The sequence below is a fragment of the Dermacentor variabilis genome, chromosome 9 (genome assembly GCF_050947875.1).
Source record: "Dermacentor variabilis isolate Ectoservices chromosome 9, ASM5094787v1, whole genome shotgun sequence".
Classification (NCBI taxonomy): Eukaryota; Metazoa; Arthropoda; class Arachnida; order Ixodida; family Ixodidae; genus Dermacentor; species Dermacentor variabilis.
In genome coordinates, this window is record NC_134576.1 from 81,090,888 (window position 1) to 81,103,188 (window position 12,301).

At 49.2% G+C, this 12,301-nt stretch overlaps 1 long non-coding RNA gene across 1 annotated transcript in view; it reads right to left on the reverse strand.

The window, feature by feature from the left end:
* Positions 1–2,169: 2,169 nt before the first annotated feature.
* LOC142558073 (uncharacterized) overlaps positions 2,170–12,301 on the reverse strand; it is a 47,167-nt gene continuing 37,035 nt past the window's right edge. Inside the window, exon 3 of the long non-coding RNA XR_012822946.1 lies at positions 2,170–2,308. This is a non-coding gene — a long non-coding RNA (uncharacterized LOC142558073). The remainder of the gene's footprint in view (positions 2,309–12,301) is intronic.

The following is a 12,301-nucleotide window of genomic DNA, read 5'->3' on the forward strand; positions in this document are numbered from 1 at the left end:
GCGCAACAGGTCCTACGTTGTTAACGTGGTGTCTAGGTTCTCGAACCACGTCCTGGCGAACCACGTCCTCGCGAACCACGTCCAATGCGAAATAGACATGTCGCATTGCTCTTCCAGGTGTTTCTTCCAGGTGTTAAACGTAGTGACCTTCTCATACGTCTCCAGCAAGCTTTCTGGGTCCTCAAATCTTGATCCGCGGAACGTTGACGGTTCCCTGGGAAGCTGCAGCAGGATGTATGTTGGCGATGCTGGCGCTTCTAATGTAGCTGCTGTCGTGACCGGGCACTTCCTGGTATTTTCAGGTAGCAGTCCGTATACTGGTAACAGTCCTTGCTGCCTACGGCTAGCTGGGCGGTCTTCGAGGACGTTGCACTTGTCCTCAGGTGTCGGGTTTGTATCGCGGCTTTGCGGGGGCATTCGGTACATGAACGCACTAGCACCTTCACCAGGTGTCACGCGGTAGTGACTACCAAAAAACGCAGCGGCGAGACTGTCAATAGCTTGACTAACTTCTTATTCGGCGAACCTGTGCCCACAAAAGCAAGTTACACCCAAAGTTCAAGGATAGCGACCAGCACAGTCAACGATCGTTGAAAATCTGAACTGCCGGTCAAGAGCGTCGGCTCTTCTGCAGGAATCGTCGGAATTTCCCGAGAAATTGCCGGCACCCAATTATCTTTTAGAAAGTACCAGAAAATTCGCGTCACGCAAGCAACCAGATTACACAAGCTTCGGTGACCACAGACAACGCATAGAACCAACGATAACGTTTCAGCAAGTTATAATTATTTAGGTGGGTCTTGCTCTGAGCGATAAGTTTAAGTTCTTAGTGGGTGAAATGCAGTCCCCGAGAAACGGATTGCTTAAGTATACGTGTCAATATTGTTATCACTGTTGGATTATTTTCACCGCCATTACTTCATTGCCAATGATATTGGAATTACCTTAATTTTCTGTTTTCATCGCCTTTGCGCTGTCCTTGCCCAACCTGAACTGTTCAGTTGTATCGACTTTTAATTGCAACGCAAAACCACCAGGCCGTTATACCTTTCCATGTTCCCGCCTGTCATAGTCAATGCTCAGCTGTCCACACAATACAATATAGTTATGCGGCCAGTTTGCTTGAACTACGCATTGTTTCTTGCGAGCTTGGCGCTTTTGCAGTATGGTTCATTATATTATTCGTCATTTTCTCCCCGATTTTCTATTGAACATAGATATTTTGTTGTCGGTGTATTTGTACATACTTAATGTGTTTAGTCATGCACACTATGTCCAGTTGTTCTGTCCTTTTCCTCTTCTTTTCATATTAAAAAAACATTTTACCTAACGTGTGCGCTAACATTCAAGCATCAGGTTTGGTCGTGGGTAAGGTATAATAATTACTGATTGACTGATCATTTTATTTAGCATATTTATTATATCAACACAGTGAGACGATAGCATTTTCCAGAACCGGTATAACAGCTTTAAGCAGGGCTTCTATGGAAGTTCTGCTTCGTGCTCATCATTAGTGGAAGAATATATGTGAAACACGTTACACTGCAATCGGGTTTTTGCATTTTAATGTATACTTGAAAACGCTAGTCCAGTGAATAATTGCAGTATACAAAGTAAAGCGTCGGAGATGGTTCCAACGCCTTCCAACGCAAGTGCTCTTTGACATTCTGCGGATTTCTTTTAGTTTCTATAAACTTCAATAAATATTCATTTGAAAAGCGAATAAATATAAATGATAGCTTTTATTGAATTTGCGCAGCGCAATACGATGTCGTTCAGGTTGTCACAAAACATAGTCCCGAAATATTGCCCATTTTCACATCGTTTATTCATGTACTGAGCTGGAACGAATTTGCATTTCAGGCACATAGCCTTTTTCTTCGCAATGTTACTTCAATATTCTGAGACTCGTTCAACTGCTAAGGTTAAAGAAGCATAATTTTGAGGGGACCATTTCACCACGCGATCCACTGGTAGCAAAATAAAAACTCAGCAGTGCAAAGAAAAATTCTGATCTCATAAAATAAGTTTAAAAGACTTCTTTCACAATACCGCATTCTCTGCAGGCACTCAAAAGCATAATGAATCTGTGGTAGACATGAACGACATGCGTACGAGAAGAGGCCCATATTACAGAAATACTTGCATTATGGAGATAAGGCATAAACATAATGGACGAATCGACAGGGTTGTCAGTTCCTTGGAAGAGCACCACTTGGCAGTGGTCGGTAAACTGGCAGTTTTCCCGGATCTTGCATGTTCCTTCAACACTAAATAAAATTTTGCCTGAGCACGAGTTCAAGGTGACCTGAAACAGTGCAACACAAAAAGGAAAGTAGTAAAAAGAAAACAAACACATTCTGAAAGTTTGCATATATTATCCACACATATATATATATGTATATATATATATATATATATTGAAAATATGCATTTTGTCCTTTTGCCATCTTGAATCCAAGCGTCGGCATGATTCCTTGAACTGTATGCTTGCATGTATGTACTTGTATGATCCCACCCTGCTAAGATCTTGTACAAGATCGGAGTATCTATAAATAAATAAATAAATAAATAAATAAATAAATAAATAAATAAATAAAAATATATCTAAGCAATGTGAACTTGCCTTTGTCCTCAAAGCTTCACTCTGAGACAGAACAAAACACCTCAAATCCGCTTATGAGACATGCTTGTGTAAAACAGAGAGAATGTGATAACAGCGCGCTTTCACCAGAACAATGCGAAAGCCAAGTTTTCAGCAAGCGACTCGACAGAAGTAAGCGCGAGCCGCAGTCTCAAGTTCGAGACCCAAATAGTTTTACTTCAGAGGAAAAATTCGTAAATTTGGGTTTTGCTGGCTTATTGGTATAACAACATAAAACAGTAAGCAGCCCAAGAACGGGACTTCGCAAAGAAACTTATGACGCAGTAGCCATTTTCACCTAAGAACACATTGCAAAGAAAAAAAAACAATAACGTCAGTCTGGACCAGTTTGAGCGCACGCGGTACAGAAAAGGTTGAGGAGGGTGAGTAATCTTGTGAATTTGGAAGCAATTCGTCAGAGTTGAATATGCATATTGTCACGCAGTAGTGACGGTTAATCGCAGCGCCCAATGTCTGAATGACGAAACTAACTTTTATTGGGCGAACTTCTGCCCACAAAAATGGCTCGGGTAAGCGCCGCTGTAAAGGCCGTTCCTCTGTCGATGATGATGACTCCTGGAGCGCCATGTCGCAGCAGGATGTTCTCGACGAAGAATTTCGCCATTTCAGCTGCGCTACCTTTCGGCAGAACTTTCGTTTCAGCGAAGCGAGTCAGGTAGTCCATCGCCCCGACGATCCGCTTATTTCCGGATGTTGACTTTGGAAAGGGTCCCAACAATGGTTTGATGGCCTCTAGTACTGTCGCAAACCGCCTAAGGTGATTGTCGGAATTAGCGGCGAAGACGACGACGTCGTCCAAGTAAACAACACAGGTCTGCCACCACAATCCTGCTGAAACCGTGTCCATCAACGCCTTGGTACGTCGCAGGTGCCGAGCAGAGTCCAAATGGTATAACCTTGAATATAAAGAGGCCGTCTAGCGTGATGAAGGTGGTCTTTTTGCGATCTCTCTCGCCGACTTCTATTCGCTAGTAGTCAGACTTGTGATCTATCGAAGGGAACTATTTAGCGTTGCAGAGTCGAGGCAGTGCGTGTCATAAGTAAGAGCCATGCAGCGAAAAAAGAAACGAAGAGGACGGTGCCTGCGGATCCGTCCGAACGGAACGAGCCCTCAAGGTTCTGTCCCGAGCTGTGATCGGGAGAGAAGCGGCGCTGAGCTGGCATTATCGACGTTGCTCTGGACCAAGAACGTTGGAGCATCAGCATTGCACTGGCTACGGGAGCCATGGAGGTTCGGTCAAGCCCATGACGCTGGCGATCCAGGCTGTGGCCGTCAACCTCGACGACGTTCGAGCGAGGCTCCTTGGACCTGCTGCAACCTCTCACAGTAGTGCCGCGCATTCAAAGAAGGATCCCCTTTCAGAGGCGGACCAGCATGTACGATAGTCCCTGGGGCGTCTCGTCAGCACACGAAGAAGTAGCGGCGGAACCCAGCGCTAGGCCTAGGCAGCGAGGCTGTGGTGCCACGTCACCGACAGGGTTCGGGACACCGGCATGAAAAGATGGACAGGTGGACTGGCCGACATCAAGGCAGCTACGCCTACCGCGTCGGCGATGGGGAAGATCTGACTGGCATCGGACTCAGAGGACACAGGTGACGACAAGATGCTGCAAGGACGCTCCTTTCTGGTCGTGCGCAGCCATAGGTTAGGGTTGCCTCACTTTCGCCTAGGAACCGCTAAGGAATAACGTAGGCGAGGATAAGGACATATTTAAGATACAAAAGTGTGGAGTTTTCTTTTGGCCAATTGAGTTTTTAGTTTGGATAAATTGAGATCTGTTTGCAGTGTTGCCCTGCGTCTCCATCTCTCCTAACATCCGCACGGCCCGTAGATCAGGGACACGAGACACAAATTGGCGAGCCTGCCAGGATAGAATCCGTACTAGGATACGTCCCAGGATTCTATTTTGGCCTATCACTGATCTTGATCAGGAATCCAACTCCTAGTTCTCGTCTCTCCGCTAAGCCCCGGTAGTACAGGACGTGCCCGCTTTTTTTAGCACTGTATATGCTTCTTTTGTCCTCCTAACTTCACTCATCCCTATTATATCCCATTTACTGCCCCCTAATTCCTCCAATAGCACTGCTAGACTCGCCCTAATACATAACATTCTAGCGTTAAACGTTGCCTGGTTCATATTCCAATGGCGGCCTGTCCGGAGCCAGTGATTCTTAGCACCTTCTGCTGCGTCGCAGGTCTGACCGCCGCCGGGGTCAGTTGCTTCGCAGCTGCCGGGGACTGAGGGCCGGGGTTTAATTACTGTGTTCATATAGGAGGTTGTGGCCAAGTACTGCACCAGGGTGGCCAATCCTGCTCTGGTGAGGGAGTGCGTTACCGGTTCTGGTCACCGCGATCAGGCTACACTCCAGGCCTGTTTATGCAATTTTATCAACACGCCGATTTTTTTTTAATCCGGTGGAAAATTGCCGGCACCGGGATTCGAACCACGGACCTCTTGCACGCGAGGCGCGTGTTCTACCGCTACGCCACCGCTGCACCTGCAGTGCAGCTGTGGCGTACAACTCTGTGCCCTCGATGGGGCCACAGAGTTCTACACGCGCAGTGCGAGTTGCGGCGTGCATCCGTGTCCACGCGCGAGAAGAGAGCGCGCGGCGCTGGCGACTTTCCTTGATTGCTTGCAGATGTGGGAGAGGGCCGCATTGAAGTTGACGCGGCAGTCGATCTGCAGGCCGAGGTAATGGACGCTCTTGCGCCACGGGAGAGGGCAACGGCGCAGAGTCAGTGGTGGCGTTTGGGAACGTGCTCGCGTTCCTCGTGGGTGTACCAGTAGTGCCTTTGTTTTGGTCGCCGACAGCTGGAAGCCGATGCTTCCCATGTACTGGTCCACCGCGTCAATTGCAGTCTGGACGGATGCACGCACCTGATAGCCGACTTCAGTAGGGCCAGTCGCAAAGAGGCCGATGTCGTCAGTGTAGATGGCCACCCGTACTTCGTGCGGCATCGCTTTTGGGATGTAGTCCAGAAGTCGCGCGAGGGCAAGATTAAACAAAAAGGGGCTCAAAACGCTGCCGTGTGGAACACCAGAAAACCCACTGCGCGGCCGGCTGAGCGCACCTCCAACCCGCACCCGAAGCGTGCAATCAGACAAGAAGGCTCCTACGTAGCCGAGTAGCCTGTCGGTGATGCCGAGCTCGTGCAGCACACTGACGATCGTAGAATGCGGCAACCTATAGAAGGCGTCCTGTACATCAAGAAGGACGAGGTAGCCGGCCTCGCGACGGCCCGCCGCCTGCTCCAAAGTAGCGACAACCTCGGACAGGGCGTTAGTCCTTGCGCGTAGCCGGCGGAAGCCGCTCTGCAAGGGAGCGAATGCGTCGAGTGCCGCCGCAATCCACTCCAGACGACGAAGTGCCATGGCTTCGAGTGTCTTACCGGTGACAGACGTGAGTGAAACCGGCCGGTAGGAGCTCACGCTGCTTCGCGGTTTGCCACTCGTGAGGAGAGGTACCACGGTTGCTTCTTTCCACTCGGCAGGGACGACCCCGGTGCGCCAGACGCGGTTGTACACCTCCAACAGCGATGGGAGCTGCTCGTTGTCGATGTTTCGCAGCGTCTGGTAGGTGATTCCATCTGCGCCCGGCGCAGAACGTCGCCTCCGAGCGTTGAGCACGATGCCAAGCTCGCTCAAGGTGAAGTCCTCCGTGCACAGCGCCTTCACCTGCTGCTGAATTCCGTTCGTCGGGAAGTAGCGCAGCGGCGCGAGGAGAGCGGCTTTGTTGTGCTCAGGAAGCTCGGGATGCTCGAAAACTGGACCATCCGGCGGAAGCAACGGTGGCGGCGGTGCAAAGGCAGCGGCGAACGCGTCCGCGAGCTGCGCTGCGCTCAAGCCCTGGGCGACCACGACGGAAAGCGCAGGACAGCGAGGGACCTATGGTCAAAGGAGAGCGCCGAGAATGCGCCACGGGCGCGATCTGTTGAGCGTATCGTCGAGCGACACACACAAACTGTTCCAGCTCTGATTGCGCCGCTACCTGGCATAACGGCGGCAAGCCGCATCAAGGCGATTGTAGAGAGTCCAATCCTCTTTCCTGTCACACTTGATGGCTCGATGTTCAGCGCGGCGCCGGACAGCTCGAAGGTTAAGCAGCTTGATGTCGGGCACCGGCGTTCCCGCAGGCGCAGAACAGCATCTCGTGGCGGCGTCGACACTCCGTGTCACGTGAATCAGGAAATTTATGTTCGCAGTACGGGGCGTGGCACAGAGTTTCCTAAACTGTGTCCAGTCGGTGACACGGTAGGAGCGCCGCGGTCCATGGGCTGCAGCGTGCGGCTCGAGGGAGATCGGGTAATGATCGGAGCCCTGAGTGTCGGGGCTGCGTCGCCACTCGTAGTGGCAACCTTCGCTTACAAGCGACAAGTCGATGGCGCTCTTCCGCGCGCCCCGGCGCACGAATGTGGGGCTGCCGGTGTTGAGAAGTAGGAGGCCCGCAGAAAGGATGGATTTCAGCAAGTCCCTACCTCGCGGCTCGGTGTGCGGGCACCCCCATGTTGTGTGGTGACTGTTGAAGTTACCCAATACCACACAATCAACCCCGATGCGAGCGACAAGCGCAACCACGAACGAACTGTCCCACCGACGCAAGGGCCGAACATAAACACTGGCGACACAGGTGTCGGCACCCCCAACACGCACAGTCACGGCCACGCATTCGATGCCACTGGTCACGATGTCTGTGACATTTACGTCGGCTTGCGCGAGACATGCGCGAACATACAGAGATGCGCGGGACCGTCCAGGCGAATGGAGTGGGTCACAGCAATGAGTCTTTTTGCAGGTCTGCGACTGGCATTCGGTGGCACTGTGATAGGCCACAAATCCGGGGAGGTTAAACTCGCCGGGACGCGCGTAAGTTTCTTGTAGCGCGAGCACGTCGTATTCGTGTAGTGAGAAGTGCTCGGCGAGTTGTGCGTGGCGGCAGCGCATGGAGCGGACATTCCACTGGAGGATGCGCGGCCGACGTTTTGGAGATCGCCTATCCATGCTGGGGTAGGGTTGCTGGGCTGCAAGGGCCGCGACGCACATTTGCCGAGTGGTGTCGTCCATCGCTGCTGTCTCTATGAGAACGCGCAGTGCTGCTGCGAGGGCCGCAATAACTGCATCCTTTGGATCGGAGGTGGCGGAGGTAGTAGGCTGTTGAGTCTGCGCTTGCCCCGCCGGCTGGGCGCCGCGACCGCTGAGCGCGTCCCTGAATGACAACCCAGGTTGTACGACCGCGGAAGGGCGGGTTGCTGCTCCTTGCTTCCGTCGGATGGCGTCTGATGAGGCGCGAGCTTTAGCGATCGCCTGCTCCCCTGTCGTTTGCTGCCGTTCGGGCGGTGTCCGGGCGCCTTCTGCAGTGTTTCCGTTTGCTTACTCTCGTTACCTGTGCTTTTATACTTATGACGGTCGTCTCGAATATTTTTTGGTGACGCATTTATTAGCGAAAATTTATTAAAAGAGTCTACTTCCTTGATGACAATAGATTGCTCAAAGGTAACGCTACAGTACGAGCTGAAGGAGCCGAAACCAGCCCACTGCGGCTTTTTTTAGGTGCGGTTATACATATTGCGGCCGGTGCTCAGGTTAATAATAAAAGCATAAATGCATAACATAGCAGATAAGAATCCAGTTAAGACATCATACCAGCCGTGATGAACAAGCATCTCAGAAACGCTGGCGATATATGACTTCTACAGCATTTACTTTGATTTTCGCCCGCTTAAATATGTTTGGTCACTACAAACAGTTCAAGGTATTATTTTCACAGTAGCGCTCTGCAGCAGCCCGAGGACTTATCATATAGTGGTTGTTCTTTTTTATTAAGTACAAGAGTCACATTGCTATTTAGGTTCTACCATCACCACTTCTTTAACCCTTTCTCACAATTAGGCCTTTCTTCACCGATATTAGGCGGCGGTAATTTCATGTAAAGCTAATTGAGGCTTACAGCTGTTTGCAACGTACATAAAGAAAGATACCAATATTTATTCCCTTTTCTGTGCTACACGTTCAACTCACTTATGTAATTTACTGGGGCTTGTTGCTTGAGGAACCGACATGACGCATCTGTCTAACAAACTGACACAAGCTGCTTGGTCCAAATTTGATTGCAATGTCTTTTCCGTCGCATGACCGCAGCCAGAATGAAACGGAAGCCTCATTTACTAGTAGTAAAGGGAAAATATTGAACATATCGTGAATGCGCGGTGGTCAAAAATCAAGAGAATTCATGTGAGGCCTGTGGCGTCTGATGAGGCGGGTACGCGAGGTCCTCTTTGGTGTACTCACGAAATGAATAGTTCTCAGTTTGTATACTCAAATAACGCACGTTCGAGACGTGGTGAGGCACAATGTGTTCGAATTTTGCTATTCTTGGCAGCCTATGCTGCGCTGTAGTGCCTCGAGCATAGCTAAGGCACTGCAATTGGCATTGTAAAAAAGCTGCACCAGGGTTTCAATTCGAAGTTGTAGGGAAATGATGGATTTCGCGAAAAAAAGCGTGCCTCACCATAACGACAGTCGGTTGCTTGCGTCGCTTGAGAGGTATGTCATATTGTCGATAAAGGCTACTGAGGGCAACTATGAAGGCCACTATGATAGACATACTTAGCGCCCGTTGATTAGCTCTTGATCTTAATTGCGAAACTTTTCTCTCAGGTGATCGCTGTTATAATATTCGTGAAGCAATTGGATGACCCACCGTCGTGTTAACCACCATGATCAATGCGCTTTCTGGGTGCCTGTTTTAGAGACTGGAGAAAGTATAGTAGCAAGCTTTTTCGTGCAAAACGCGCCTAGCTCTTCGTTTGACGCAATAATAAAGCGGCCTTATTTAACTAGAACAACTCGCAACAGTAATAAGAATAATGACGAAAGCTTCGCTGCGCAGTGCCTTATCGCGGAATAATGTCGACACCAGATAAGATTTTTCTTCCATGTAAAAATGCAATATCCCTCATAGCTAAGTACTAAGGGAATGTTAAGTGTTTAGCTGAGCATCATACACAACATCGCGGGTTGAATTCGCAGATATTCTTTTTAGGCAAAATTTATCGACACAGCGTATATATGCATTGCAAAACTAGTAGACCCCTTCAACGCTACATAGCTTGCGTTATCTAAGCCCGAAATTTTCTCGAATTTCTCGACCAGAGTTAAAGCTTTTGCCACCACGAGCACGTTTATATCATTATTGAAATGCACGCAGTCAAGTAAAAAACAGATTTTTTTGTTTTTTGCGGGGGGAGTGGGGTGCTTGTGTTTCAGCATAAAACCAGAGAAGGACCACGCTAATCACGGACGCTGGTTAGGATACTGCTACCCATTTCTGTAGCTGGTTCTCTCGGCTGTGCCAAACGACATGGATATACTTTTTTTGTTCAGTAGAGCAACAATATAGAAACAAAGCCTACATGAATGCTCAGTGTAGTGTTTTCTCGTAGAAGCGCCGATGCCAGCTCTGACACGCCGCTCTTTCGAAAGTCCCATAACTTTCTGCTTGTTTGGAAAAAAGGCTAACGCAATCCACCTGACGAAATCAATATTTTAATATCAGGATGCGTGCCGATCGACACATCCAAGTAGTTACATCTTAAGAGAACTGTCGGTTAGTGTGGCTTGCGGGCATGGCAATGGCATGTATGTTAACAGGGTGTCGCATCGGTGTTGCAGATTTTATGTGTGGACACCGTAGAGACAAGAAGTAAATGCTTGCATAAAACCTTTGACATGAAAGTAGAACTTTAGAGCCATTACTCCTTGTAAGAACTGTCTATTCTTGAAACATGTTGCCCTGTTCGTACCAATGGACTTGACCGGTGCTCTAGGTTAAACCTGCAGCAGAAGTGAATAGTACAGCTTTAACCACGCCTATTCTGCCGACAATGGCTGATAGCACTCTCGTGTACTATCCTTTGTGTAAAATCGCGCATTTAGAATATCGCATAAATCTATGTCCATCGCATTGTGTCTTTCTTGCATTCTCTCTCAGTTAATGTACTGCCATAAAGATGGACCATTACTACCAACGTGTCCATTTACGATTCTTCTTGGCGTGCATTGGAGCTTCATAGACTTGATACTGTCGGGAACAGAGAGGTTGCAGCGGAGGGCCAGGACCAGAGGACCAGCGTAGCAAACTCTTAGAACGGACTAGCGCGTGCTGCACTTGTGCCGCGAGCACGCTCCGCCCAACTTCATTTTCGCCATCTTTTGCAGTGCCGACCTTTAGCGTCCGCACGTAGTGGCATCGGTGGGCGCTACTCGTCGCCCAAGTGGAGAAGGTGCTGTCTTGGTTCCATGCAGATCCGCGGATACACCGCCGACATCCCCGGGTAGTTTCGTGGAAGGCGTCCGGAGGGAGGCCGGTTTGGTGCTGTCTAATGAGACCACCTCTTCGAGACCATACGATAGTATTCTAGAAGAGTTGATTGATGGGCTAGTTGGTTTTCCACAGCTGTACAAGTAGCTTAGCCCAATAAAAACCACAGATACAAGAAAGGTGGACAAAAACAAGCGCTACTGACAATTGTTTATTCGAAGGAAATAGTTGTGCATATATATCCTGTGGTCACGCATGCGCACACCGAGCAATAAAACAGGGTATATGTACATTAAAGGCGGTTGCGCAAGAAGTCCGATTAAGCATCGAGTATTGAGATATGAGGCTCACTTATACGCCGATATCTGTTCTTCTCGATAAAGAAGGTCTTGAGTGGAAGTCTAGAAGAGGCCCTACTGCACTTGCCCAGAATAGTAATCTTAGAAAATCTAGCATCACGCGCACACGTGTTAACATGAATCACCATTTGTGCGCCCTTATCCTCCTTTTGTTTATTTCTTGCGCATGTTTTCTTGAATGGTCGTTCACGCAGCGCTTGGGTTAACCGATGTACAGCTGCCCACATTGGTGCAAGGAGATGGAATACACAACCCCGTTGGAGCCCGTAACAAAGCGCTTCAGTGCGGCAGCCCCGCCTGCTCTCACAGCTGACGAGAGCATAGCTTCGAAAGCATGTTGGCCACAAAAAAAATATGAAGCTCTCAGTGAAGTGCTCTAGAGAGGTTGTTTATGTCATCCCCTTGCACTATTGCGGGCAGCTGTACGTCAGACAAACCAGGAGTTGCGTGAATGACCGTGTAAAGGAACGTGCGCAAAAAAGTAAGAAGGAGGCTAAGAGAGCACATATGGCGGCTCATATTACCGCGGGTGGGTGTGGCGCTTGATTTTGTGAGACCACCTTTCTAAGCCGGAGTGGTAACACTTCTTTTAGACTTGTACTCGAGGCCTTCCTCATCAAGAACAGAGATCGGCGTATAGGTAAGCCTTCTATCTAATTACTTGATGCTGAATGTGACTTCTTACGCAACCGCCTTTGATGCACATGTGCCCGGTTTGATTGCTCGGTATGCGCATGCGTAACAATAGGATATATGGGAAATTCTGTACTTGCGTTAAACAGTTGTCAGTAGCGCTTGCCTTTGCACACATTTCTTGAATCTGTGGTTTTTATAGCGCTAAGTTACGCGTTCAGCAATATGATGGTGGCAGTCTTCGGTGTCTTGCGGAGGACAAGGTACGGCCCATCGTAGAAGGGTAGAAGAGGTGCCTTTACAGCATTTCGTCTGAAAAAC